Source organism: Sturnus vulgaris, chromosome 5 (genome assembly GCF_052056855.1).
Source record: "Sturnus vulgaris isolate bStuVul1 chromosome 5, bStuVul1.hap1, whole genome shotgun sequence".
NCBI lineage: Eukaryota > Metazoa > Chordata > Aves > Passeriformes > Sturnidae > Sturnus > Sturnus vulgaris.
In genome coordinates, this window is record NC_142247.1 from 9,468,399 (window position 1) to 9,493,682 (window position 25,284).

The window sequence follows — 25,284 nt, forward strand, 5'->3', positions numbered from 1 at the left end:
ACATTGATTGGGAACCTCATTGCTTGGGAAGCCTGTTATTACAGCAATAAAAACACAAAAGCTGCATCTGTAAATAAGATAAAATGCATTTGTGTGTGCGTGTAACAATATTAAAGCAAACTTAGACAGAGCTAATAAAAATATTTAACAATGAGAATGAAATTAGTAAATCAAATATATAACATGTATGTGGACTTTGATGTCATGTGTTAATAAACAAAATAGCATCTCTCTTCCATTATTTGAGTCTACATAAAGCAAATATCGCTTTAAAAGCTTCTGAAAGAGCAAATACTTCAGTCTAATACTTCAGTCTCCCTTTCATTTTGTGTAAAATTATGTCTGTGTGTATTTCTGCATGAATTTTTAAGTATTAAAATGTACAGTTTTGATTTATGTGCCACCTGTGCATTTTCTTTTCTTGTTTTCTCACATTTTGTTCCATTCCTGCTGTTTGGAAAGTGAAATCACACAGAATGGCAAGACACGGGGTTCCTGTCATGCTCTGTTTTTCCCTGGAAAAGGAAGATCTGCCCCATCAAGCAGGATTAGAGTACCAGAGGCATTTAGAATTGACTTTAGGAAGGGTGTGTACAGGTATGCTTTTATGAACCTGATTTCAATGGGAAAGTTCATGTGCAGGATTATATTGGATTCAAAGCAGGACTTGAATATCCTCATATTTCAGTCTTTCAAAACCCCCATAGATCATTTCCTAGTGCACAGGTCTGATAAAAACAGCTAAATATGGCTGGAATGTAACAGATGAGTTGTTTTTAAAGGCTGCTTGCTATAGGTTAAGTGGCAGAACAGCAGTTTTTCGTTTATTCCTCTGTAGATCTGCAGCAAAGAATTCCAGAGAAGGATATCGATGAAGCAACAAACAGATGAAGCAGTTGGGATTTCTTGCTCTAGTGATATTTTGCAAGAATTCTTTAAAAAATGGAGGCGTTTGTTCCAGATCCTTATCCAAACATTTATTTGTTTCAGCAGTTTCCACAGTAATTGGCTGTTGCAAACACCCAGAGTGTTTTAGGGCTGGCATAATGGGCCTGCTCTTAATTTATAAAAATAAATCACAACTTAGATGTCACTTTTCAGTTTCATGTAGTAAACTGATAGCCAGCTGGAGAATCGTAACAATATGGTAGTTTGTTTTTTGGTTTTGAGGTGGTTTGTTTTTTTGTTTTTTTTTTTTTTTTGAGCAGTGGCAATGAAATTCCTTTTCAAAGTTGACCAAACCCCCGAGACAACATGACGACATCAAGGCTGGCCAGCACAAGTCAATTCTTTGGGTTGTCATTGCCAATGTGGAAAATGGCTTTTGGTGAGCTGTACATCACAGAAATCTTCAAATTACATCCACATATGCACAGATGCCATATGATTAATATCTTTCCAATGTGAAGTTATTCCCTGCTGTTAATGCCGTGATCTGTATGAACATCTTCCCCCAAACTGGTACCAGGCAGCAGATAGAGCTGACTGGAAGACAAGAATTTCCATTTTTATTAACATCTTGGGGGCTTCAACATTTGTTTTGTCCTGGACTAATAATAAAAAATAATGGAATAATAATTATGGAATAATAATGTCCTGGAATAAAAAAAGGCGCATACTGGAATAAAAATATAAAAATTGCACTGGAACAAAATCTCTCTGTCTTTGGAGAAATGAGAAATCCCAGCCCTAAAATCATGATACACATTTACATATTTGAGGGACAGACAGCACAGTTGTGACACTGAAGTACACCAAGGTTGTGTCCCCTGCTTTGTCTCCTTTGGGCATCTGGATGACTGCTGTGGCCTCTGGGCTACAAAATGGTAGAACCATAGACTATGCTGGAAGGGACCACAAGGATCATTAAGTACTCCTGGCCCTGCACAGACACCCCAACAATCCCACCCTGTGCATCCCTGGGAGCGTTGTCCAAACACTCCTGGAGCTCTGGCAGCTTTGGGGCTGTGACCATTCCCTGGGGAGCCTGTTCAGTGCCCCACACCCTCTGGGGGGAGAACCTTTCCCTGATATCCAGTCTGACCCTGCCTTGACCCAGCTCCAGCCGTTCCCTGGGTCCTGTCCCTGGTCACACAGAGCAGAGATCAGAGCTGCCCCTCACGAGGGTATTGAAGAGCACAGTGAGCTCTGCCCTCGGTCTCCTCCAGCTGAACAGACCAAGTGTCCTCAGCTGCTCCTCACATGGCCTCCCCTCCAGACCCTTCCCCATCCTGGTGGCCTCCTTTGGACACTCTCTAACAGCTTTAGATCTTATGTTGTGGCACCCAAAACTTCACACAATATTCGTGAGGCTGCTCCATCCCACAGCAGAGCGGGACATTCCCTCCCTGTCCTGGCCGGCCATGCTGGGCCTGGTGTCCCCAGGACAGGGATGTCCCTCCTGGCTCCAGGGCACTGCTGGCTCATGTCCAGCTGGCACAGCCTGCAACCCCCAGGTGCCTTTCCCTGGCACTGCTTTCCAGCCTCTCGTTCCCAGTCTGTCCATACAGCCAGGGCTGCCCCATCCCAGGGGCAGAATCCAGCCCTTGTCTTTGTTAAACTTCACACAGCTGGTGATTGCCCAGCCCTGCCATTTGTCCAGGGCTCTCTGCAGGGCCCTTCTGCCTCCCAGGGAGTCAACAGCTCCTCCCAGTTTAGAGTCACCTGCAAACTAACTCAGTGTTCCTTTTCTTGAAGAGCACAGGGCTGAAGATGGAGCCCTGCAGAACCCCACCAGTGACAGGTTCCCAGTCCAATGTCACTACAGCCACTGTCACCCTTTGTGCCCAGCCTAGGACCCAGTTACTCGCCCAGCACATGATATTTTTATCCAGCTGTGGGCTGGACAAAATCAACATGCTGTCCTCATTCATAGACTCTTAATTATTTTTATACCATCAAAACCAACAACCATCAAAACAGACACTGTTTTTTATTGTAGTAACGCTTTCCAAAAGCACTGAAAAGCCTCCACGACAACAGCAAGTAGCAGTTCCTCACACCAGAACCATGATCTCTGTATTTCTGCATAAAAAATAAGACAAAGTTTATTCATTGCATCAAAAGTTAGACAAAAAAAAATAAAAAAAAGTCTTTTGCACCTGGATGAACTTTTTATAGAGGATGAAGGATAAGGACAACCATTCCTGTCATTTTTCACTAAATAATAATTCTATTTCTGAGCTGACAGAGATGTTTTTGCAGGGAAGCAAACCTTTAGAATGTACACCTGGAAAAAGGACATTTTTTGTTCTATTAGGTCCTGAAGCACACTGACCTGATACAGATACAGGTTTAATAGCTGATTACAATCTTGTTGCCCACATACTCCTCCAAAACATTGGACTACTCTTTTTCATCTCAATTCAAATGGAATAATATAAGACCTTTAAAAACTTGCATTTCCTTTATGTTTTATGCTTTGATAGACCTAGTTTTATGAGGGGTTTTCAGTAGCTTGTTTCTCTTTTCCAGACTAAGTTGGTATTATATTTCCCTATATAGCACTTGCTTCTGTTTCTCCTCAGAGTTTTACTTACTCCTACTGCTAAGTTGTATTCTTCAAGTTTCATTTCAATTTCTGATTGTTAACAAGGCAGGTAAAACCTAGTTTTTGAAGAAGATTTTCCTGCATCATCCCCCTGAGAGGACTTTGCAAAGCTTTCCCACCTATATTGGTGGGTGCTGTCACATTTAAGGTACCAGAATATGCCATGTAACCTGTCTTTCATGTAACTCTTGTGTGCTTAGATGACTCAAATTGTCCAAAAAACTCAAGTTAAACCCATCTGCCGTTCTTCTGGTATTCCAAAGGTTCTGCTCTCAGCTGTCTCTTCTCCCCTCACTGTCTGAGATGTGCTCTTGCTTGAAAGATACCCAGTGAACAGCCAGTTTTGACCCCAGTAAGGACTGGCATAATGCAAAGTTTTGTTTATTTTGACCTACAGTTCAAAAGCAGAGTGAAAGCAAGTGAATCAAAATTCAGTAGATTTTAAACTGATAAAAGCAAAAGGATATTTCAGCCAAAGTCTAATTAGCTACTTTGTATCTCTATCTACTATACACAGGGAAAAAAGAGTAAAAATCAGTAACAGAGTACTGCATTATTTTCACATTAGAAAATATAACCAATATATAGCCCAATAAAATCTATCTTGGATAAAAATGTCAGACTTGTACTGCTACTTTAAAGCTTATTAAACCACGTATTAATAGAATAATTAAAATTTTTAAATATTAATTAATAAGTATTTAAAAATATATCTTGCACATTTTATAGTTGCTATGAAGGGAAAACCTTAAATCTAATATAGTCTTTAAAGTCACTTGTTTCTGAACATAAAATTCTCAGAATAATGAACAGTCAGGATAATAATCAGTCAGGATAAGGAATGCATTGATGTATATAAGGAGAAAAACTGTGTGTGAGTAACAGAGGATTAGGCCCCATTCACTTTATTTTTTTTTTATAATATTGAAAATAATGATTTTAAGCAATGGTAGAAAAAATCCACTAAAAAGTAGGCTGCCACAGATTTTAAATGTCACCCAGTCCATTTTTCCACCCTGGGCAGGGTTACATATAAGCAAACTTCAGTCTCATAACTCAACTGGCAAATGTTTGTCTAAATCGTTCTTTAAGCCTCCACAAATTCCTTGAGCAAGCTAATCCAGCCCTTCACTATCTTGCCATTAAAAAGCTGCTTTTTTTTCCCCTAATTCCCACCCTCTTTCTGTTGAGGCAATTCAAACACATCATGTCTTGTTCTGCTCCTGGTGGCTGTTATCATGTCTCTGCACATTCTTCCCTTCCCTAGACTAAACAAACCCAGCTCCTTCACTCTTGTCTCACAAGCTGTGCTTTCTGGACCTCCAATAATTCTTGGTGTTCATCTCTGGGTTTGTGCCAGTTGGGAAGGGGCATTTCTCCAGCTGTTACCTGCACTTAGCTGGACACAGGATCCCAGATGGGGCTTTATCCATACGGGAAAGATGTGTGACTTCCCACACCTTCTGCAGCACCCCTCGTTTATAGGGGATTCCTTTGTTCATTGGGATGGATCTGCTGACTCACAAATTCCCTTTTGTCGATTTGCTGCCTACTCGGTTATTCCACACCTTGTATTTGTCCCCTTGACTCTTAGAAACTGTTGTTTTGTTTTTTAAATTTGAAAGGTCAAAAGATGAGAAGCTCCCGTCCAAGAGAGGAATTGTACATATGTTTACCATGATGGAAACAGGAAAAAACCAACTTTGCTTATGAAACTATATTTGTTTTCACCACTCCACAGTAACCATTTGCAGTCTCTAATCTTTTGTTATAAGTGGTGACCATAAAGTGATCTTTGGTACAAATTACTTCATTCTGGCAACGTTTGTATTTTGATGTAATAAAAAAAAAATCAATTAGTTCTTACTTAACATTCATAAATAAAAAGAAAAAAGTATGAGATCATTAGGGAAATGAATTAATAGAAAGATTTGAGGAAAAAAAAAGGTGAAGGGATGTGTGGGATTTCCAGTGTTGTCTAGAAATTTCAGGAAAATAACTGCATTTTCTTCAAATTATTTTAATATTTTCAGACTAAAATTTGTCATTCTCTTCAAATATGGAAATGAGAAAAAGTCTGTATCTACAAAGAAATATTTCATTCACAAATCTTCTCTTTCCTAGGAATGTGAATCATCCCATGATCAGCACAACACCTGAAGCCTGAACCCTGCTGTTCCAGGTTTTGTGATTGAGCTCTCCTCTGAATACCAATTTCTGGCCAAGCCTTGCTTCAAGGCTACAGCACTTCCATTGCCTTGCTGCTCTGGTGTCTGATCACATATTTGAGTTTCTGCTGCAACTTTTCCCTCAGGGAAGTCTTGTTTGGATCTTCTTCTGTCCCAGCCACCAATTCATTGAAATTTGCAGTTTAGTTCCTCTGAAAACAGAAGTCATCTGTCAGATGTAGCTGAAATTGGAAAAGGGTTTTGAGATTAGGAAGAGAAAGGACAGTAGCAGACAACAAATATTTTGTTAACATCAATCTTGTCCCCACAAAAAATCAAGCCAAAGAGCCTTGCACTCCAAGTACTATCACACATCTTCCTACAAAAAACCTTCTTTGTTCAGGATTTCTAGAAATAAATGGCAACAAAAAAGAAACCATAATTCTTGCTATAAAAGAAACTTTTTGAGGGTCTGAGTGTGAGAGGAAACCAAGGAAAAGTTTTCCATTGGCCAGAGACAGTTTGGGTGAAGCTTTCATGAACACTGACAAAAGGGGTAAAAGGAAAACCAAAATTTCATGCTTCATTGCAGCTGGCATCACTAAAATCCCCTCCTAATTCACTCTGCAGAAACAGCAAAGACATGATATCATTTATTTTATCAGCAAAGACATCACTATCATTTAGATATCAGTGATGATAATGCAGAAGAATGGACAGGGTAGAATTCAAGCTGGCCAAAGATTGATTTAATGTCTTAGACTTTAAATAACTTGAACATTTTTGTCATTTTCCCCCTCTTCATTTAGAGATATTGAGAGGTCTCAGGCATCAAAAGCAGACTGTGGAAAACACTGTGAAAATTTATGAGATCTCAACCTGGATGTTTTCTGTGTTCATGCATCTGAAAAGTGAAGCAATAACTTGTTTGTCAATTTTCAGGTCCAACGTATTTTATTTTTCAAAATAAACAAAACCCAGTCCTCATCTCTATCCTTCCAAACCAAGGAACTGACAGAGTCATAATTAGATGTATTTCCACTTAAACATTTATTCCAGAAGAAAAGGTTTTTTAAAAAGAGAGAGAGGAGAAATAAATTAGCAGAAGTATCTTTGATCTGTTTTGAACTTGATCATTAAATTGATATTTTTTCCTACCTTCTTGTTTTGCCAAGGTTTCCTCTGTCTTTCCTTCAGAAATTCCTTGCATTATTTCAACAGCAGTTCCTAGTTTATTAATTCAGGCTCAGGCATCCAGCTCTTTTAAAACAGGGTTCCCTCAATCATTTTTCTGGTCAGGCAAGTAACCTTCTTCTCAAATAGTATTTTTTTTCCTCTCCAAAGCAAATCCACCAGTATTATATTTCCCTATCAGAGAACAAATACACGAATTACAAATTCTTCCTCCTTCCCCCCCCACCAACAACAGCCCATTGATTTCATGCACGCTTTCCCAGAAAATCCAAGCGGCTTCACATTCTCCCTGCCCCCAGATCCATCAGGTTTCCCATTCCCACAGTCTGCTCCAGCCCCTCTGAATGGAGCACACTTCTGATTCCCAAGGACTCCATAAGGAGCCCAGGAGTGAGGTGTCCTCCTGGCAGCTCTGCTGTGTCACAGCAGCAGCGTGACAGTGGCAGCAGATGGGCTGCCTTCAAGCCGCTGTTAACAGCGTGATGTCTCAACCCAGCCCTCCCGTGGGGATCCGATTTTTGGCTGCTTGGCAAGCTGGGAAGGGGGAAGAATCCGACCTCCCTCGCTCCTGTGCATGAGCCATGAAACAAAAGCCTTCTCCTGCCTCACTGATTTCAGGCTGGCTCAAGTCCTTCACATGGTGCAGGCAGCACAGTCTGCCCCATCCTCCTTTCCTGAAGGTAAATGAGTGATTTATATTCTTAATATTGTTATATGGGTATCAGTTCAGGCAGGTTCATGCAAGGCAAGACAATAGCTGTTAGCGAATTTGACTGAAAAATCAAGGTGATTTCATTTACCATCATGACAGAAACAAAATAAAGATCATGGTTTGCAAAGTTACTTCAGGGAACAACTCCCAGGAGCTGCCCTTTAGTACCCTCTCATTTATTATGAGTCTTCTTATTTGATCACCCGAAGATGGCATATGGAAATCCATAATAAACCTAGGATGCTGTGTTTTCTTAATAAATATAACTTAATTAGCTTTTTCATCCCTGTATCACTAAATACTTACACACAAAAAAATTATTTTGCTTGGAGTTGTATCATGAAATAAAAGTAATTGATTTCTCACAAATACCAATCTGCTGTCTCCTCTCTCTGCTTGCGAAACACCCTCCAGTTCTGATAAACTGACAGAGCATAAAAAAGTTACAAGCTAATCCTTGTGGACTGAGAACTCCCAAGATTTTTTGTTCCCCTCCCCCTTGGCAAGAATTAAAGACTTCCTCTTTCACATGGCAAACCTCCCTTTTCCCACATATTTGGTGTCAGAGCTGTGTTTCACTAGGCCTTACAAATCCAGATTCCTTCAGGTCTTTTTTTCCTTCAGTGAAATCCATACTTACAGGCAATGGGAGTAGCAAGAATATCCATTCTCTTCCTCCTCCTGTCCTTCTCTTTCAAGGCAGTCAGTTCCTTTCCTTGCATGGACACAGGTCAAGAATTTCCTGGTAATAGGTTCCATCCTTTTCCCTCATTTGTCACCACTCCCACTGCACATTCATAATTCTCCGACTGGTTCCTTTGAAAAACAAATGATGCACAAATCTATATAGCTGAATTCTATGAATTCAAATCTCCTCTGTAAAATCAGTCATGGTGTTTTTGGTGGGTTTTGGTAAAAGTTGCTGTCAAATTAGTCCTAGCTGGACTATGCTACCTTAGCTGATTCCAAATGCCAGTCCTCACGTGGAACCAGCCTTGCCTTGAGGCTGCAATTCTTTTGCAGAGGCAAAGCTTGCCTCTTTTCCAGGCTGCAATTGACCTCTTCAGTGAACACTTTTGAACAGGACAGACCAGGTGTTGACTGCACTTCTTTCAGAACGGGTCGTGCTGTCTGAGTTGGCAATGGGTTTTGCTGGGAGAAACTGCCTCATGTCCCACCTTCTGCACTGACACCCTCACAGCTGGCAGCTTCACAAAATAATCAAATCACAGAATTGTTAAGGCTGGAAAAGACCTTCAAGGTCATCAAGCCCAACCTGTGACCAATCCCCACCTTGTCAACCAGACCAGAGCACTGATTGCCATGTCTGGCAGTTCCTTGGATGCCAGCAGGGATGGGGATTCACAAAGTCCCTGGGCAGCCTCTTCCAGTGTCTGTTCTGTTTTTTTCAGTGAAGAAATTCTTCCTGATGTCTTCCTGCCCTTCCCCTGGTGCAGCTTGAGCCTTTTCCTGTAATCCTGTCCCTGTTCCCTGGGAGCAGAGCCTGACCCCCCCAGCTGTCCCCTCCTGTCAGGGAGTTGTGCAGAGCCAGAAGGTTCCCCCTGAGCCTCCTTTTCTCCAGGCTGAGCCCCTTTCCCACCTCACTCAGCTGCCCCTCATCAGATTTGTGCTCCAGCCCCTTCCCCAGCTCTGTTCCCTTCCCTGGACACACTCCAGCCCCTCAATGTCCATCTTGCAGTGACAGGCACAGAACTGGACACAGGATTCGAGGTGTGGTTTCACCACTGCACCTCAAAGCTCCACCTGGCTGCTCTGCCACTCCAGAGCAGCTCTGTGACGTCCCCTGCTATGTGCAAAACCTTCTCTCTGGACTGTGAGTGACCTGACTGTGATGGAAAGGCATTGGCAGAGAAAATCTTCCATTGCTCTTCTTAAAGCACCATGGCTGTGCCAGAGCAGGAGCCTTGAAATGGAGCACACAGTTTAATCTGCCTTGACATGTTTGTTTTTAGCCCAGTTGTTTCTTATTAGAAAGCACTTTCATTTCTTCTGTGATGAATTTCTTCATTCATCAGCACTTCTGTGTGAGCACAGTGTTTAATAAAACACTCTGACCATCACCTTCAGACATCAGCTGTTCTTCCATTAAGAAAAGATCCTTCCTTGTTGAAATAAATGGTGAGATGTCTGAATCTGGAAGATACATTTTTAAAAGGTGCATTTGGGGTTATGTAATTTTATGTGCCAAAATCACATGCACCCTGATTTTACCACATTTATTACAATATGTATACATATGTGTAAGGAAAAAGAAACAAACAATACCTCTACAGTGTGTGTTTCATGCAAGTCTGCTCCCTGGCACACTTTTGGCTCAGGCCAGCTATCCTTGGGGTGGTTCAGGGAAGCTAAAATATAAATCAAAACTGCATTCAGGAGGGATGCAGCCACTCTTCTCCAGGGAGGAAGTTCAAGCCCATAGACAAAGAACCAGATCACGGCACTTGCCCCATGAGCCAGGGCTGGGGCACCAGTCTGAGGCTGGGGGTTTTGGCAGTACAGGCCAAATCTGCCTCTTTTGTAATGTGGTTTTGTATTACTCCTGTGAAAAAATAAAATATTGAGATAGGTGACTTTGATTAAAGGACATTTACAACACTGCACTTACTGTGTTCATGGGTTACATTTTTCCTCTGCTCACTTTTGGAGAACTTTTTTTTTTTTTTTTGCTGGAAGATTTAGCAGTGCCAGCAATCCACTGCATTTTTGGACAGTGTGGGGTGAGTTCTGCACTGATTTATTGCACTGCAGAATGTGGAATCCATTGGTGTTAGTCAGGTGACACAAGATCACAGAACTTAGAACCAGTGTATTCTTATTGTTATCTATTAGTTTGCTTAATGTCCTTAATGCTGTTAATATAAAGAGCTTTTTTGTTTTAAACCCCTTGTGTCCAAGTGGATAAGAACATTTTACCTTCAGTTATTATATAATAACATTTTATATGTAATTTATGAATGTGAGAGAATCAATGGTGCCATTAAGTAATTTTTTTTTTCTGTGGCTTGTTCAGGGTTTTTTATTTTTTGTTTGCTTGAGAAAGCTCGTTGGACAAAATCTTTTGAATACAAGGCATGATCATATGTTTAACATTTTCTGAAAAAAAAAAAGGAAAAGGGATTTGGAGAAATAATACTTGGGTAGAAGGAAAGTCCTTTGTAATGATAGCTTGTAAGCTCTAAACTTTCCTTTTTCTGCAGTTTTTATGCTTGGTCTAATAAAAATATCCACTGTCCCTGCAAGGTTTGCTTGTCACTGTAACAGCAGAACTGATAGACACTGCACACTTTAACTAAGAACTGTCACTGTCAGATCAATATGATGGCTGAGATGAGAATAATTCAGACCTAAACGATCCAGTGCCTAGGATTTAGCATGACTAATGACTTTGAATTAAAAGAATCAATTAATTCTACAAACACTTTAGACAGTCGCCAGAATTTCACCTTCTGGTTTTGGTAGGAAACAAATCTGGCATGGTTCAGGTTGATGCAGAATCCAGTTTTATTTTCACTGATTCCAGTCTCAAAACTGAGCCAAGAACCCTACAGAAAGCCAGGCCTTACTGCAGTGCTTGTCACATTAGTAAGGACGTACACTGATGTGGATCAGGCTGCTTTTTCAGGTTGGTGCAGACATTGTGAAGATAATAATCTAAAGATATAATTCAGGCAAGATTTAAAACTCTGCTTGATTTTACATGTGTAGGCAGTCTCAGGGAGATCAATGGGATTACCCATGTACATAAAGTTAAATGCACACATAAATCTTTGTGAAGCTGTGACCCAAGGGTCCAGCCTTGTATTTATCTTCAATATGGATTTTAGTTCTAGAGGCAATTTCATTGATGACTTAAATATGCTCACACACAAGCATATATTGAATTGATCAGGTCCTTAGACAATGTGAGGAGTAGCATAAAAGAGAATTTTATTTTCAATCTGTTCACTTTCAGTATTGTAACTCCAACCACCTTTAGATCCTTCCCTTTCCTTGCCCTTTTACTCTGAAAAGACAGAAGATGTTCATTAGTGCTAAATTAATATATTTTTTCAGTCTCCATCAGGACTTCCAATTCCACCACATATGGTTCTTAACTTTAGTTTGTAATTAGATTACTAGTGATAAATTGGTCTCCCCCTTACCCAAGTTTGGATTAAAACATATTTGATTTTTTTATTATTATTTTTATTATTACTGGATTAGTGCTCCCTTTCCTGTAGAAATTTCCTTTCCCTTTCTATTTTCCTTGGAAAATGTGATTTACCCTCATGTAACTGCTGCGGTTTTGACCCTTTGACACTCACTGATTTCTATTTAAAAATCTTCAATTAAATGTAACTGGGCTCAGCAGAGTACTGACCCCTTATTTGTACAGCTGTATCACAATTTCTCCTCCACAAGAATTTCAAATTGTATTTTTTAGTATTCATCACTTCTCCTAAAAGACATATCAGAAAAATAATTTTTATACTTACTGGAGGTCTCTGAAGCATACACACATCTGCCTTAAAATTCTGGAATATCTTCTATGTTTATTAAATCTACCTGTCTTTGAAGAATTTAATGGATTCTGATCACTCTCCTTAGAAGGACTATTACCTGAAAATTTTCTGTCTTCAATTCTGCAGTTCTGTAAACCTGAAAGATATTTTTTCCTAATGAGCTTCTTTATTAAATATTGATTTTCCATTCTGACATTGAGTCTCAACACAGTGTAGCTCAGTAGAATTCAGTAAAATTGTGCTGATATGGAAATATTGCAAAAGTAGAAGAAGAGATGACAGCAATTTCAAATATAAGGTTTGGAACCACCATTCTGGTTTTCCCTCCACAAAAGATGACCTGCTCTAAGTAACAGCAATGCAATTACATTGATCCAATACCAATCAGAATCAACCCATACATAAAATAATCAGACAGCTAGAAGCTGGAAAAAATGCAACCATTCATATTTTCACTTATCTACCAATCACACTGGAAGAAAGGAAGGAAGTTTATTTACATGTTAGAAGAAAAATAATTTTTAGGAAAAAGAAAGACTGTGGAAGAGACACCAGGATCAAGGGGAAGACAGCATGATTTAGGAGAAGGTACCTTAATGCTTGGTTCTGTTTAGTGGTTTTGTGGTTTGCATCTTTTGCCTTCACCAAGTCACCCAGACCTTCAGGGTCACCAAGACCTATCTCCTGCCTGTTTGTTATGCCTCCTGGCAAGAAAATAGAATTTCCATTCCTCAAAATCATTCCATGATCCAAAATTTATTTCAGAATCTCAGTAATGTTCTGATCTGACAAAACAATGTCTCTGAAAGCTGTCAAATAAAAAGAGTCCAACATTCCACTTGCCAAGAGCTTGTTAAAATAATCAGTAGATTCGTATTCAGGACTGCATTCATTTCACAAAACTTCACATGTATGGGTAAGGCATGTAGGGCATATTATTTGCCAAGACTTTTCCTGCATCTGATGGGGAGGATACCTAAAGAGGCAGCTCATCCCATTTTTCTGGGATGAATGAAAATGTTCCTGGATGTGCTGTTCCTTTACTCACAAGGGCTGCCTAAATATCTGGGATTGACTAGATGCCAGTAAGACACTGATGTGAGATAACGTTTACAATGTGTAGAAGTTCACAAGCACTGAAGAAACCACTTCCTATGGTTTTTATAGACTCTCTCACATGATTCTTATTTTTTTTTTTGTTACTGCTAGTATGTTGCTTAATGGACTTCTCCAAGTGTCTAGTAATATTTAGTGTTCCACAGTGTGATTTTCAAAGAAAATTTTCCTTTTAAATTTACCAGTAAATTTCATTATGTCTTCCCTTAGTCAGGCAAAATTTCTGTCACTTCCAAATACTGCTGTAGCTTTATGTCATTGCTTCTTTAAGCAATTTTCAGAAGCTGTAACGAGGCAGGGAGGCAGAAGCCTAGAAATTTCAGAAGAAGCCTTCACATTGCACAAACTTCTCTGACTCACTGTCTTAATAGACTGGAGCTGAGGTTTCATGTGGTCGGCTGCTCTGTGTGATGCCAGCTATGTTACTGTTTCAAACAACTATTTCATAAAACTATCTAGCAAAAGCCGACCTATGAATCATTAACAACGTTGTTTACAAGATGACTTTCATCTTCCTCGTGTTTTTCTATAGTAAATTTCCACTTTAACACAAGCCACAACTACACCCTTAAGTGGAAATTCATTACCCTTAAGCTGAGTGAAGATTTCTGCAAACAGAGTTTGGCTTTTGTGCTGGTTGTTAACGATTAACGTTTAATAGGATCTGACAACGTGTTCAGCCAAGTGCAAGACAGAACTGAAGACAGTCCTTAGACTCAATGCTTAGGAAAACAGTGCACGTAGCACAGTAGTAGCTTGTCAATCCAGAGAGCCAAGGACAGAAATTGGAATTACAGGTACCTGTAGAGTTTATTCTGCAGGTGACAGGGTCCTGCCAGAAGCACAGACAATAGAACCGGTTCTCTCCACTGCATTCATAGAGTCACCAGCTGGTTGAGGTTGGAACCACGGTGGGTCACTGGTGCCACCTCCCTGCTCCAGCAGGGCCATCCCAGAGCACAGGGCACAGGATTGTGTCCAGACAATTCTGGAATATCCCCAGTGAGGAGACTCCCCAGCCTCTCTGGTCTGTGTTCAGTGCCCAGGCAGTGCCCAGGGAAGAAGTTGTGCCTCCTGTGCAGGTGGAACCCCCTGGGCTCAGTCCCTGCCCGTGGCTCTGGTGCCATTGCTGGGCCCCCGGAGCAGAGCCTGGGCCCTGCTCGGAGCCCTCCCTGCACACAGGGACACCCAGGGCTGAGGGCCCCTCTCAGCTGGGGCTCCTCTCCAGCCTGGACAGCCCCAGCTCCCTCAGCCTTTCCCTGGCACAGATGCTCCAGGCCCTGAATCATCTCTGCAGCCTCCGCTGGCCTCGCTCCAGGAGCTCCCTGTCCCTCCTGTGCTGATGATCCCAGAGCTGGACACAGCTGGCCAGATGTGCCTCCCAGGGCTGGGCAGAGGGGCAGGATCATTCCTGACCTGCTGGCGCTGATCTTCCTGATGCATCTCAGGAAACCACTCGGCCCCCAGGGCACTGCTGGCTCATGGACACCCTGCTGTCCCACAGGACCCCAGGTCATTCTCCACAGAGCAGCTTCCCACCAGGTCACCCCCAACCTGTGCTGATGTATTGAATGATTTTTCCAAATAAATCCAGGACACTGAATCTGCCTTGACTAAATTTCAGACAGTTCTTCTCTGCCCATCTCCTCAACCTGTTGAGGTCCCTCTGAAGGGCTGCCCAGCACTCTGGGTTACTTCTTTTACAGCTCAAAATTCGAGCAACAGTGTGAGAAAACATCTTTGATAGCACAGAGAGGGAAAATTGAGACAGGAGCATGACAGGAATAGAGAAATCTGTGGCCACATAGAAAGCGATCCACAGAATTACTGGTGCTGAGGTGGCCACATTTTTGTTTTATAGTTAAGTGCCAGCCATGAATGTTGGCTACTCATGAACAGCACACAGAGTAATCAAAGACTTTGGATTTTTCATGTAAAACATTGATGTCTGAGTTCACAGACATCACAGGTAGTTCCCTGTCGTGTTTTGGCATTTCTTGGCAATTTTTTTGCCTGAATCCTTTCATTCTACCCTGCAAACTGGATTGTAACAAACCCTCCATTTTTCACACACCGGGTAAAGGATGAGAGCTCCCATTCTCAAACCTGAAGAAAGATCCTAAGCATGGAAGAGGATGCTTAGGATGGTGAGCAAAGAAAATGGATATGTCAAGTTAGGGAAATTTTGATGAGATCACAGAAATTCTATGTTTTTCGAGGGTTAACATGTGTTATCAGACAATAAAATATACACAGTAGCTTAAAGCAATGGTGGAGATTTGCAGTAATTTTTCAGGCTTTTCTTCATTTTCAAAAATGAAATATGAAATACAGGCAAATGTGGGATTGTTTAAAAAGTTTCTGCCATTGATTTTTCTGCCCTTGAAAAATAAGTCAAAATTTAGAATATTTGGAACATTTTACCAGATTCCATCAGTGCTTTTATTGATGTCCTGATTATTTGCATTAACCACTAGATAGGAGCTCAAATTATGAGCTACCCCACCCTGGTCTCTGTATAATACAAGAGAAAACGTCACTCAGGAAATAAGGCCTGCCACAAGGAAGCAGTGATGCTAATTGGTGTAAATTGGAAGATGCTGAAAAGTGGCAGCATTTTCCTTCAAACAAAAAGCTGTAAAGTCTGAGAGAGGAGTGAAGGATGACTGTTAGTCAAATTTGATAAGCAATTTGTGAAAAAAAGCAAAAGGAGATGTGCCAGAGTCACACCTACAGGAAACTGAATGAGTCTGATAAGGAGTAAGACACAAAATGCACTGAAAAAAACCCCATAAAATCAGCAGACATCTGACTGTAAAGTCTCTCCAAACACAGGTTGTGAGATGTTTTCTTCATAACATCATGAGGCATGCCAGAAAAATTAATAGCTCCTCTCATACAAATATTCAAACATTCGAACATTTAGGCTTCCTCACTGGCTCTGCACAATGGTTTTTTCCAAATTTTTTCTTGTCTAAGATTTCTATTCCTAACTTGAATATAGCATGCCCAGATTTTTCCTTGTAAATATAACCAAGAAACCATAACTGTACTTTATGAGATTAAAGAATTAAAGAATTCAGACAAGTCTGTAGGATGGGATGGATTCCTTAACTCCTGGAAGTTTTATTTTTGATCATCCTCTATAGGCTAGGAAAGACATTGGATTAACGTCAACTACATCTGATTTAAAACAGTGGGAAAACATGTGGGATCATGTGAAAATGTTAGGTCAGGTCTATGTGTGCAGTGACTCACCACAGGTATTATAAAGCATTATTCTGCATTTACTACTGACTTACTGAACAACAAGGAGGTCCTGACTGCATTGGAAGATTAAAACTCTTTTGCCACAAGCTCTTGTTTTCATGCTTTCACTTCTTCCTGGGGAAAACTTGTTTAGGATTAACCCTCCTTGAAAAACCTCTACATGCAGTTTAAGCATAACCTATTCATTGTGTGAAAAGAAAACTTTGGCAACAGTACTGCATGTAGCCTGACAAATTTTGACTCTGATAACTCTAAGAACATTGAAAATATGGAACTGAGAATGCCTATAGTTTTCAGAGGCTTGGTCTGTATTTGCAGCCAAACTGGAAAAAAACCCTGCCTAGGGATTATAACATTTGAACTGTTTAAGAACCATGTACAGTAACAGCAAGAAATGTTATTAAGATTGAGAATTTGCCTTGAAGACATAACCAAGAGGCATTTCCATTCAGCTCAGTGGAAGATGTGGGGATGGTTTCAGTAAGACCTCCTTGGGTTTGCAGGATTTAGGAGCCACACACAGCATTTGAGGCACAGAATGTTTATTCAGTGGGATAAACATTACACATATATATTTACCAAATGCGTGTTTAAAATGAAAGTTTAGTAGCATCAAAACTCTTCTGAATGTGAGACTGTTTAAAGCAGCTTGCAAGACTTTTCCTTGTTCCCTAGGCACAGTGATGTAGGAGTTGCTTTTTTAAAGTTTGGAGTAAATGTTTTTTGCTTTGGTTGGTCAAGAAAAAAAAAATCAAATCAAGGGGAGAGTGCAGCCAAAGCTGTTTTTTTTTGTGAGCTCAGTTTGCCCTGTACTTGATTTTGGCAATTCAGAAGAGCTGCCCACATTACCTAGAAAGCTTGCCTGGGAAACAAAGGTTTCTAAGAATAGCATTCCCTTGCAGCTTCTTCAGACAAGGCTGACTGCAATTTTCCTTGCAGGACATAAAATAAGTTTTAGGCATCACCAAACAAATAGGATTAACAGTGCTGTGTGCTGCACTGCATGTCTTATAAGAATGATTCTTCTCCAAAGTTCGGAGGCTGGATTTTGATTCAGAAGCCAAAGGGAAAAAAAATGCCACTTATGTCCAAAAATGAAAGCACTTTCTGCCTGAAGAGAAAATTAGTTTCTCTAGTTGGATGTGAGAAATTCCAGTCAGCAATAAAATGAATATATTCAGGGGGTCCAGCAGAGATGGTTTAGGGTCTGGAGCATCTCTGACAGGGAAAAATTGCTTTCATCAGCTAAAAAAGGGTAATTGGATGAAAACAATTTTGCTAGTTTGAAGATGACAATGATGCACATGAAGTCTGAAGCCGTGATATCCTTGTATCACTTCTCTAGTTCTTTAATTTTTCATTTTGATATGAATTCAGAGCATAAATTAAGTTTTTAACATTGACAGCTTTATAAACTCACTTGACCCAAGTCAGCATAACCTCACTGACTTCCAAACAGCAAAGTTCATTTACAAGAACCAAGATGCTGGTCTGGACTTTTTAAATGTGTTCCCATAACTTTATTCCTGCACATCACCAGGTTCTGAGTGCCTGTCTATGTTACATACACAATAGCCTTCAAGCCCCCAAATAAAGATTTATTGGGAGTACCATGGAAAGTTTTATTAACTTAGAGTTTGAATGTGAAAATGTTAACCATACACTAGCCAAACAAAATCACTGGGATTGCATCAATTTAGAGCAGTGAAAAATCTAACAAGTAATGACCTTTTTCTTTAAAAAATTCAATTTTTTTCCCCATTGAGAGATCACTTTGGTTTCTGTTTCTATTTTTTCCTTTAAATATAAATTCTCTGAGGAATACATAGTAAACAACTCTGTAATCTTACAGATATTGAGCTGCTTTTTCTTTTTTTTTTTTTTTTAATTCAAAGTACAAAGGCTGAAGTGCTAAACTTTATGAGGCCCATAATAGGTCCTTAGCCTGCAAAATAGTAAGGAATAAAAATAAATAATAATCATCTAATACCAAGCACTTATGTCATGCCTTTCATCCAAGGAAGTCAAACCACTTTAAAAACAGCAATGAATTAATAGAGGAATGTTTTGCCACAGGCGAAAGAGCAAGAAACAAGAAACCATCCTTCTACTCCCTGCAGGCTCCTGAACTGCACAAAGGCAATAATTCTGTGAGTGAAAATTACACTGCTTTCTGGTGCTTATTTCTTAGCACTTCTGGAAACTTGGATCGTGTTGTTTCTCCACACAAGGTCTCTCAGTGTGCAAGAGCCACGTGGCAGGATCAGTTCAAGCAAATGTCAGACCTCTGTAATTTTCTTTTTCTTGTCTCCCTGCCATGCCACCGAATACCAGGGAAGGAGATACAAATCTCCGATACATTGATTTCTCATTTCATCTTTTCTTCTTTTTGCCCCGAGTTCCACATAGGTAAAAATAACCATTTCATGCTCATGAAAAATGGGGGCAGCCCCAACTTTCCCAGCCCTTATCACCTTCATGGCCTCTTCTGTTCTCTCCTCTAACCAAGTGCAGCACCAGCTTGGTCTGTGTGAACCTCATGAGGTGTCTGGTGTGACTGGTGTTCCCTGCTCCAGGTGAGATTCCTGGGCGACACTGAGTTTTGACAACATCAGAGAGCACTGAGAAGGAAGGAGAAACCTTTATTGATGCCACTGTGTATGTATCTGATAGACTCCTGAGGAGGAGATCCACAAGGACTAGGACAGGTCTGGAAAAGGCTGGCAAGGGTAGTCAGGAAAAGAAAAGTCTTCCATGTGTGGTAAGACTGAACAGACTACAACGCACCAGCTTGGATATCTGAAGAGAGCTGTGATGGAGACCTGTAAAATATGTGAATGAAGTGGCTGAGGAATGATCATTCATTATTTCTTGCAGAACATGAACTCAGGACTACCAGAGGCAGCATTCAAATGAAAAATAAGAAATTCTTTTTCATTCCATTATCCCAGAAGATAATGTATGCTAAATATATAAACAACCTTAAAAAGCTGCAAGAGAAATTCCTGGACGCGAGGTAGATATTAAACACCATCAAACAGGTACAAGCCCCAGATGTAGAAATTTTATTTATAATTGCAAACTAATTCAGAATACTGTTTACTATACACATCCATGTTCTTAATTCTTTCTCTGTATACTGGGCCAGGCAGATCTTTGGTCTACCCTAAAACATCATGAATTAGTTTCATCAACATGAATCATCTAATGTCTGTTAACCAAAATCCAACTTCTAGGCTTAACTGATGCTTAAAGCCTGATTACCTAGTTTCAGAAAGGGTATATTTTATTTGTTCAGGAATAATATCTATCCTTTTATAGATTTAATTTAAAATCAACATGAAAACTTGTTGGTTTTAAATTAAAATATCTTATCGGGTAAAATCTTCTTGTCTGATTATGTATCTGTCGTGAGAGGATTTTAGACCAGGTTAAATCATCCTGCAATAGAAGGAGCACTAGTATATTTTTATTGCAAGGTAAAGTTGTGATTCAGGAAATTACTTCCTCAACAGATAAAGTTACTATTAACAGTGATACACCAGAAATTCAGTACACCATTTTATGGGCTGTATTTCATACAGGTAGCAAAAGAAAAGTCATTGCTATGCCCAACCATCAAAATGCCTTTTGATAGGGGATGTGGCTGATGTTCAGCATCAATTTCTAATAAAAGACCCAAGATAGGTGTAAAAGTAAAGAATCTGGTATTTTTAGTATCATTGTACACAATTAAAAATAAGAAATCTTTTGGGGTATGTAAAACTAACCAGGGCTTAGATAAATAAAACTAGAACTCAGTCTCCTGAAAAAAAGTGGGATCTAAGAATCAGCAGGTTCATTTTGTGTCTGCAAAACCACTATTCTAAACAGCTGCAGACACAAAAATCCATGTGGAATACTGGGAAGAAAATGAAAAATAAAACCAAAAAACTAAAGAAAGATGCTGGGAATGGCTCAGGCCGTTTGATGCTGCTGGCACTGTAAAAATCGTTCTGAACAAACCCCATTTTAGCACAGGGAATCTTTGCTGGCATAAAAGCAGCATCTTGCAGCTATGCCAGAAAGAAAAAAGATGTTTGTGGGAGAGGACAGGCATGGGAAGAATTTTGTTGCATGTCACATTCTAGGTGATGTGACGTGGCTTGGCAGCCATTCCCCAGATGACCTCTGAAGTCAGGGTGAGTTAGAGCTGGCCAAATGAGTTAGGAATATGAAATAAGGCAACAGAAGAGAATTACATAAAAAACAATTCCGTTTTCAAGCCAAACGGAGCCCCTTTTAAAGTCCTTAAAATGCAATTGAAAGTCACAAGAAATTAAAAATACGCCAAGAAGCAATAGATGAAAAGAAAAAGAATTTTTTTTTTAAATTAATTGACTCTAATTAGTGTTAGAAACTATAGCCCAGGCTCTGTTAATTATTCAGAGAATGTCACCTCCATTAACATTTATTTCTTTAGTCGGTAAAAAACACCTCAGATCACAACATATCAAACCTCACTGACCTCATGTGTCCATTTCCCACTTGCAAAGGTTCAAATCCTTGTGAGCACTTATGCAGTGATTTAGCTGTACTCACACAAGGATACTCTGGCTGTGCTATCCAGAGATATCCAAGGCCTTCCAGAGGTCCTCTTTGGATAAATGCTTATTTCCCAATTATTGGTGAAATTTCCTTACAAACAAACTTGCAATGAAATATCATTTAATTAGGAAGTCAATCCCGTTATTTCCTTTGTGACTATTGAAAAAACTGCTTTAATCACTGAGTTTCTGATACTTTTTTTTTCTGTCTATTTTACATTTTTCCACTTGCACTCTGCCTCAAAGGTTTTCATTTGGGGAGACAAAAAAGACTAAAAGAAGCAGGAATATCAAGCAGTTTTTATTCTGGTTTAAATAGAAATTAGTAAAACTGTTAATTTAAGCATGTAATAGTAGGAAAAAAATAAGTATAGAGAAGCACAAGAAATTAGATAATAAAACAAATTTCTCCTCTTTTTAGTATAAAATTGATTTCAATGAATTTTTCTCTCTTCAGTTTTTGTAGATGCAAGTTTTGCCCTGATGCAGTCAGAGTTGCACAATCCTGGTGCTGCTGGAGCAGGCTGAGAGCAGGTTTGGGGTTTTCAGTCATAACCTGGTCCCTGGTTCCATCAGCTGCAATAGGAAAAGGGCTAAAACTGCCAGAGCACACCATGATTTGATGCTGTTATGAGGTGTAGGCCTTAAGATCAATGAACTGTTCAGTATTTTTAAAAATCACTTGATGGGGTCCAATAACTCAAATACCAACCTACTCCACAAAATTAAAAGCAGAAAAGGCAAATCAGGCCTAAATCTCCAGAATAATTTATCGAGATGTCTGCGTTTTGCTTAGAATGTCAAGCAGTGATTTTATTGTTTTTCGGCATGTAAAGCCTCTTCTTTAAAAGGCAATTTGTATAGAGCATCACAATTTAGCTCCCCCCTCAACATCCCTCCCATGGATAAGTGAATCTTTACAGCTCCAGAAGAGCATTGGCTGTTTTCTGGCAGGAAATCAGGTTAACGAAGAGATCTGAGCCCCACACGTGCCCACAGTGACACTGGCCAGAGGGTTCCTCCAACTTCAGACAAACAAGCCAGCAGGAATTCCTGCCTGTGGCTGAATGCCAGGATTGAATTCTTCCCTGGGCAGCACCTTCCACGAGCCACTGACTCGATGGGATGGCAGTTTCATTACAGCTTTACAGCGTTTATGGAGTATTTAATTACTTTCCCACACCCTGGTCCTGCTTTAAGGTTTGTTTAATCATTTGTGTCTCTGTTTCTAATGGGGATTTCAGTTTCCAAATGGGCTGAAGCCAGAGATGTAAATGGAGGGCACAATATATTGCTTCCTGAAAGATGACACAGGGCAAAGGGGAGGAGAAGAGGAGGGCAAAGAAGGAAAAAGGAGAATGGGGGAATGTGGGGAAAAATATAATCTTAAGATTCAGGCTAATTGAACACCCCAGCAAGAGAAGATGGATGATCCTCCTGGGCAATTTGCAAACTAAGCAATATCAATAAATGAGTCTCTTATAGGAGACCTTCAACACAGAGAAAATGTCTGAGATGAAGGAGCTGAAGAGAAGAGCTCTGCAGAGTGATGTGGGAGGGAAGAGAGATGCACAGAGCAGCCATTAAATCAAAATAGGTGGATTTGCAGCATTAGAGCTGAGTAAAGAGGAAGGTGATGCCTGACAGGCAGGGTTACCCCTCTGAGCTTCCCAAGGATGGAATTCAGGAGGGCTTAACCTTCGGGAGAGATGAAGAGTTTCCAACAAGCTGGGACACAACACAGTGGCAACAGAGCCAGCACTGGGTCTCTTTTCCAAGCAGTTCTTCCAGAGCATTGATGCCTGGCTAACAAAACTTCCCCATCCCACAGGAATCACTGAATGGGTGAGGTTGGATCAGCTGGATCAGCCACCTCCCTGCTCCAGCAGGGCCATCCCAGAGCACAGGGCACAGGATTGTGTCCAGAGGGGTCTGGAATATCCCCAGTGAGGAGACTCCCCAGCCTCTCTGGTCTGTGTTCAATGCCCAGGCAGTGCCCAGGGAAGAAGTTGTGCCTCCTGTGCAGGTGGAACCCCCTGGGCTCAGTCCCTGCCCGTGGCTCTGGTGCCATTGCTGGGCCCCCGGAGCAGAGCCTGGGCCCTGCTCGGAGCCCTCCCTTTGGATATTTATGCACACTTATACCTTCAGTACTGTCTTCTGGAGCTTTAATCTGGATATTTCGTTTTTGTGGGTTTTTTGGGTTTGGTTGTTTGTTTGGGTTTTTTTTGGTTTGGTGGTTTGTTTTTTTCTTGTTGTTGTTGTTGTTGTTTTTCTTTCTTTAGAACTACAGGAGAGAGAACAGGATTTCACAGGGTCACCAAGCACTAACTATGCAGTCTCAGGAAGCATCGTACAATCCCAGTAAAAAATCCATGGAATTCTACCTTAAAATCTGCTCGGATTATTGTCTCACTTCCCCTTTACTCCTGCTGAACAGCTGTTGCAAGAATCTCTGTCCTTGAAGACTTCAGAATGCTTAACAAATTTCCAGCCTAGATGTATTCCTGTCTAGGTTATACCCATGTGTCCCTGTGCCAATGTTTTCCTTCACTTTAATCGTTCTTCTCCCTTCCTGCTGTTTACTTAATTGCTTTTATCAGCTTGATTTAAGAGCTTGTTATGAAGTGGTTTTAACTGTCTTTTAGTTTGTTTCCAACTAGACTGTACAGTGCCTCAAGGGGTTTGGCAGGGGCTTTCTGTTGTCATAATTCTCTGATTATTCTTAATCCTGTGAGCCATTCCTCTATCTGGGATAGTTTGGAGGTATTTAGAAACAGCACTGTCGTGGTGTCACAGGTCACTAAACCAAGAATATTCAAAACCCAGTCCCACTGGCAGTTGTGAAAATTCAGAATGCAGGATTTGCATTGGCATCTGTGGGGTCCCATTAAAGTGGTGCTGTGAGATTTTTCAGTTTAGTGTGACTGAACTGCTTCTTGGCCCAAGAAATTATTGGATACTGCTCAAATAACTAGAGATGTTATTCAAATATGAGTGGAATCTATGTGAAGTGTCAGCTTCCCACACGTGTGCTCAGAAATAGCAATTATTGATAATACTCCTGCCACTGTTTAAATTAATAAATAAATAAATTTGCATTTATTTTATTTCTTTTTTTCCTGTAAATAAATATATATTTAGTGTGTACAAGAATACTCTGCTCTTTTCTTGCTCTGGTATCCTGACATTTCTTCACCCAATGGGCTTTGTGCCAGGGGGTAAATACTGTCCCTCCTGTTGTCTCCCATTCGGAAAGGTAATTCCTGCAGCTAGATGGTGATGACTGCATCTTTTGCACCATGACTGCCTAAACCACCAGCACTTCGTGGAAGGGTTTTCCATGTGAAAGCATCTCACCAGTGACGTGTCTGTAAGTTTGGTATTTTGTACTGAATTTTTGGAGCAGCTCCCCTCAGAGCAAATCCCTGGATGCCTCCCCTTTGCTGGGACCCGCAGCCTGGCTGTGGGAGCAGGGGAGAGAGTGCTGCAAGCTTTCCATGTACCTGCTTTGCCACTCCTGAGCCAGCAGACAGCACGTGCATTTGATTTATTTAATGAATGGGAGTCTAATTATAAAGCAGAGGAAATCACTGGAGCATAAATTTATGGGCTGCCTGAGTTCACCTCCCATGCTGGCAGAAACCAGCGGTGGGAGTTGATGTTAGCAGTGGCAAAGATGTCAGGGAAGAAGGTGGATACCTGCAGGCTTTCCCTGACTCCTGGGTGGAGGGGAACAGGGATGAGGAGGTGCCAGCAACAGGAGACACTCAGCTGGCAGTGGCTTTCAAGCATGTCCTGGAGTCCAGGATGTTATGACAAGCGAAATAGGGAGACTTGGATAAAAAGTCCAGCGTGTTCTGACAGCAGCCTGTCCCTCTGTTTGGATATAGCATGAAAAACTGAGTCATAAAGGGCTGCAGCTATACACTGCAACTTTGTGCCCATTTTTGGCTACGTCTTGAATTACAAAAAATTACAATGACTTCTTAGAAAGGAAATCCTTGCCTTTCTACTAATATGCTGTAATATTCCTGGAAGGGCGCCAATGTGTCGATTTAAGTACCCTCTCAAAGTGCGAGGGGCTGTGATATTTCCAAGTCCCAATGCCAGCTCGAGCCTCTCTGGAATGTGTGCCAAAGTCTTCCCACCGAGAAGAATGCCT

General features: G+C 40.7%; 2 long non-coding RNA genes across 4 annotated transcripts in view; one reads left to right on the plus strand and one right to left on the minus strand.

Moving 5' to 3' along the window:
- Positions 1-2,913: 2,913 nt before the first annotated feature.
- Positions 2,914-25,284, minus strand: part of LOC148223543 (uncharacterized) — a 98,428-nt gene continuing 76,057 nt past the window's right edge. For 2 of the 3 annotated variants that reach the window (XR_015803681.1, XR_015803682.1), the window contains 3 exons: positions 8,265-8,440; positions 6,877-7,086; positions 2,914-5,960 (listed from right to left, as the gene is read on the minus strand). This is a non-coding gene — a long non-coding RNA (uncharacterized LOC148223543). The remainder of the gene's footprint in view (positions 5,961-6,876; positions 7,087-8,264; positions 8,441-25,284) is intronic. The other variant, XR_015803683.1, reaches the window with a different exon arrangement.
- On the plus strand, positions 21,580-24,224 carry LOC148223544 (uncharacterized). The gene is made up of 3 exons (XR_015803684.1): positions 21,580-21,656; positions 22,077-22,322; positions 23,405-24,224. It is a non-coding gene; the product is annotated as an uncharacterized LOC148223544 (long non-coding RNA).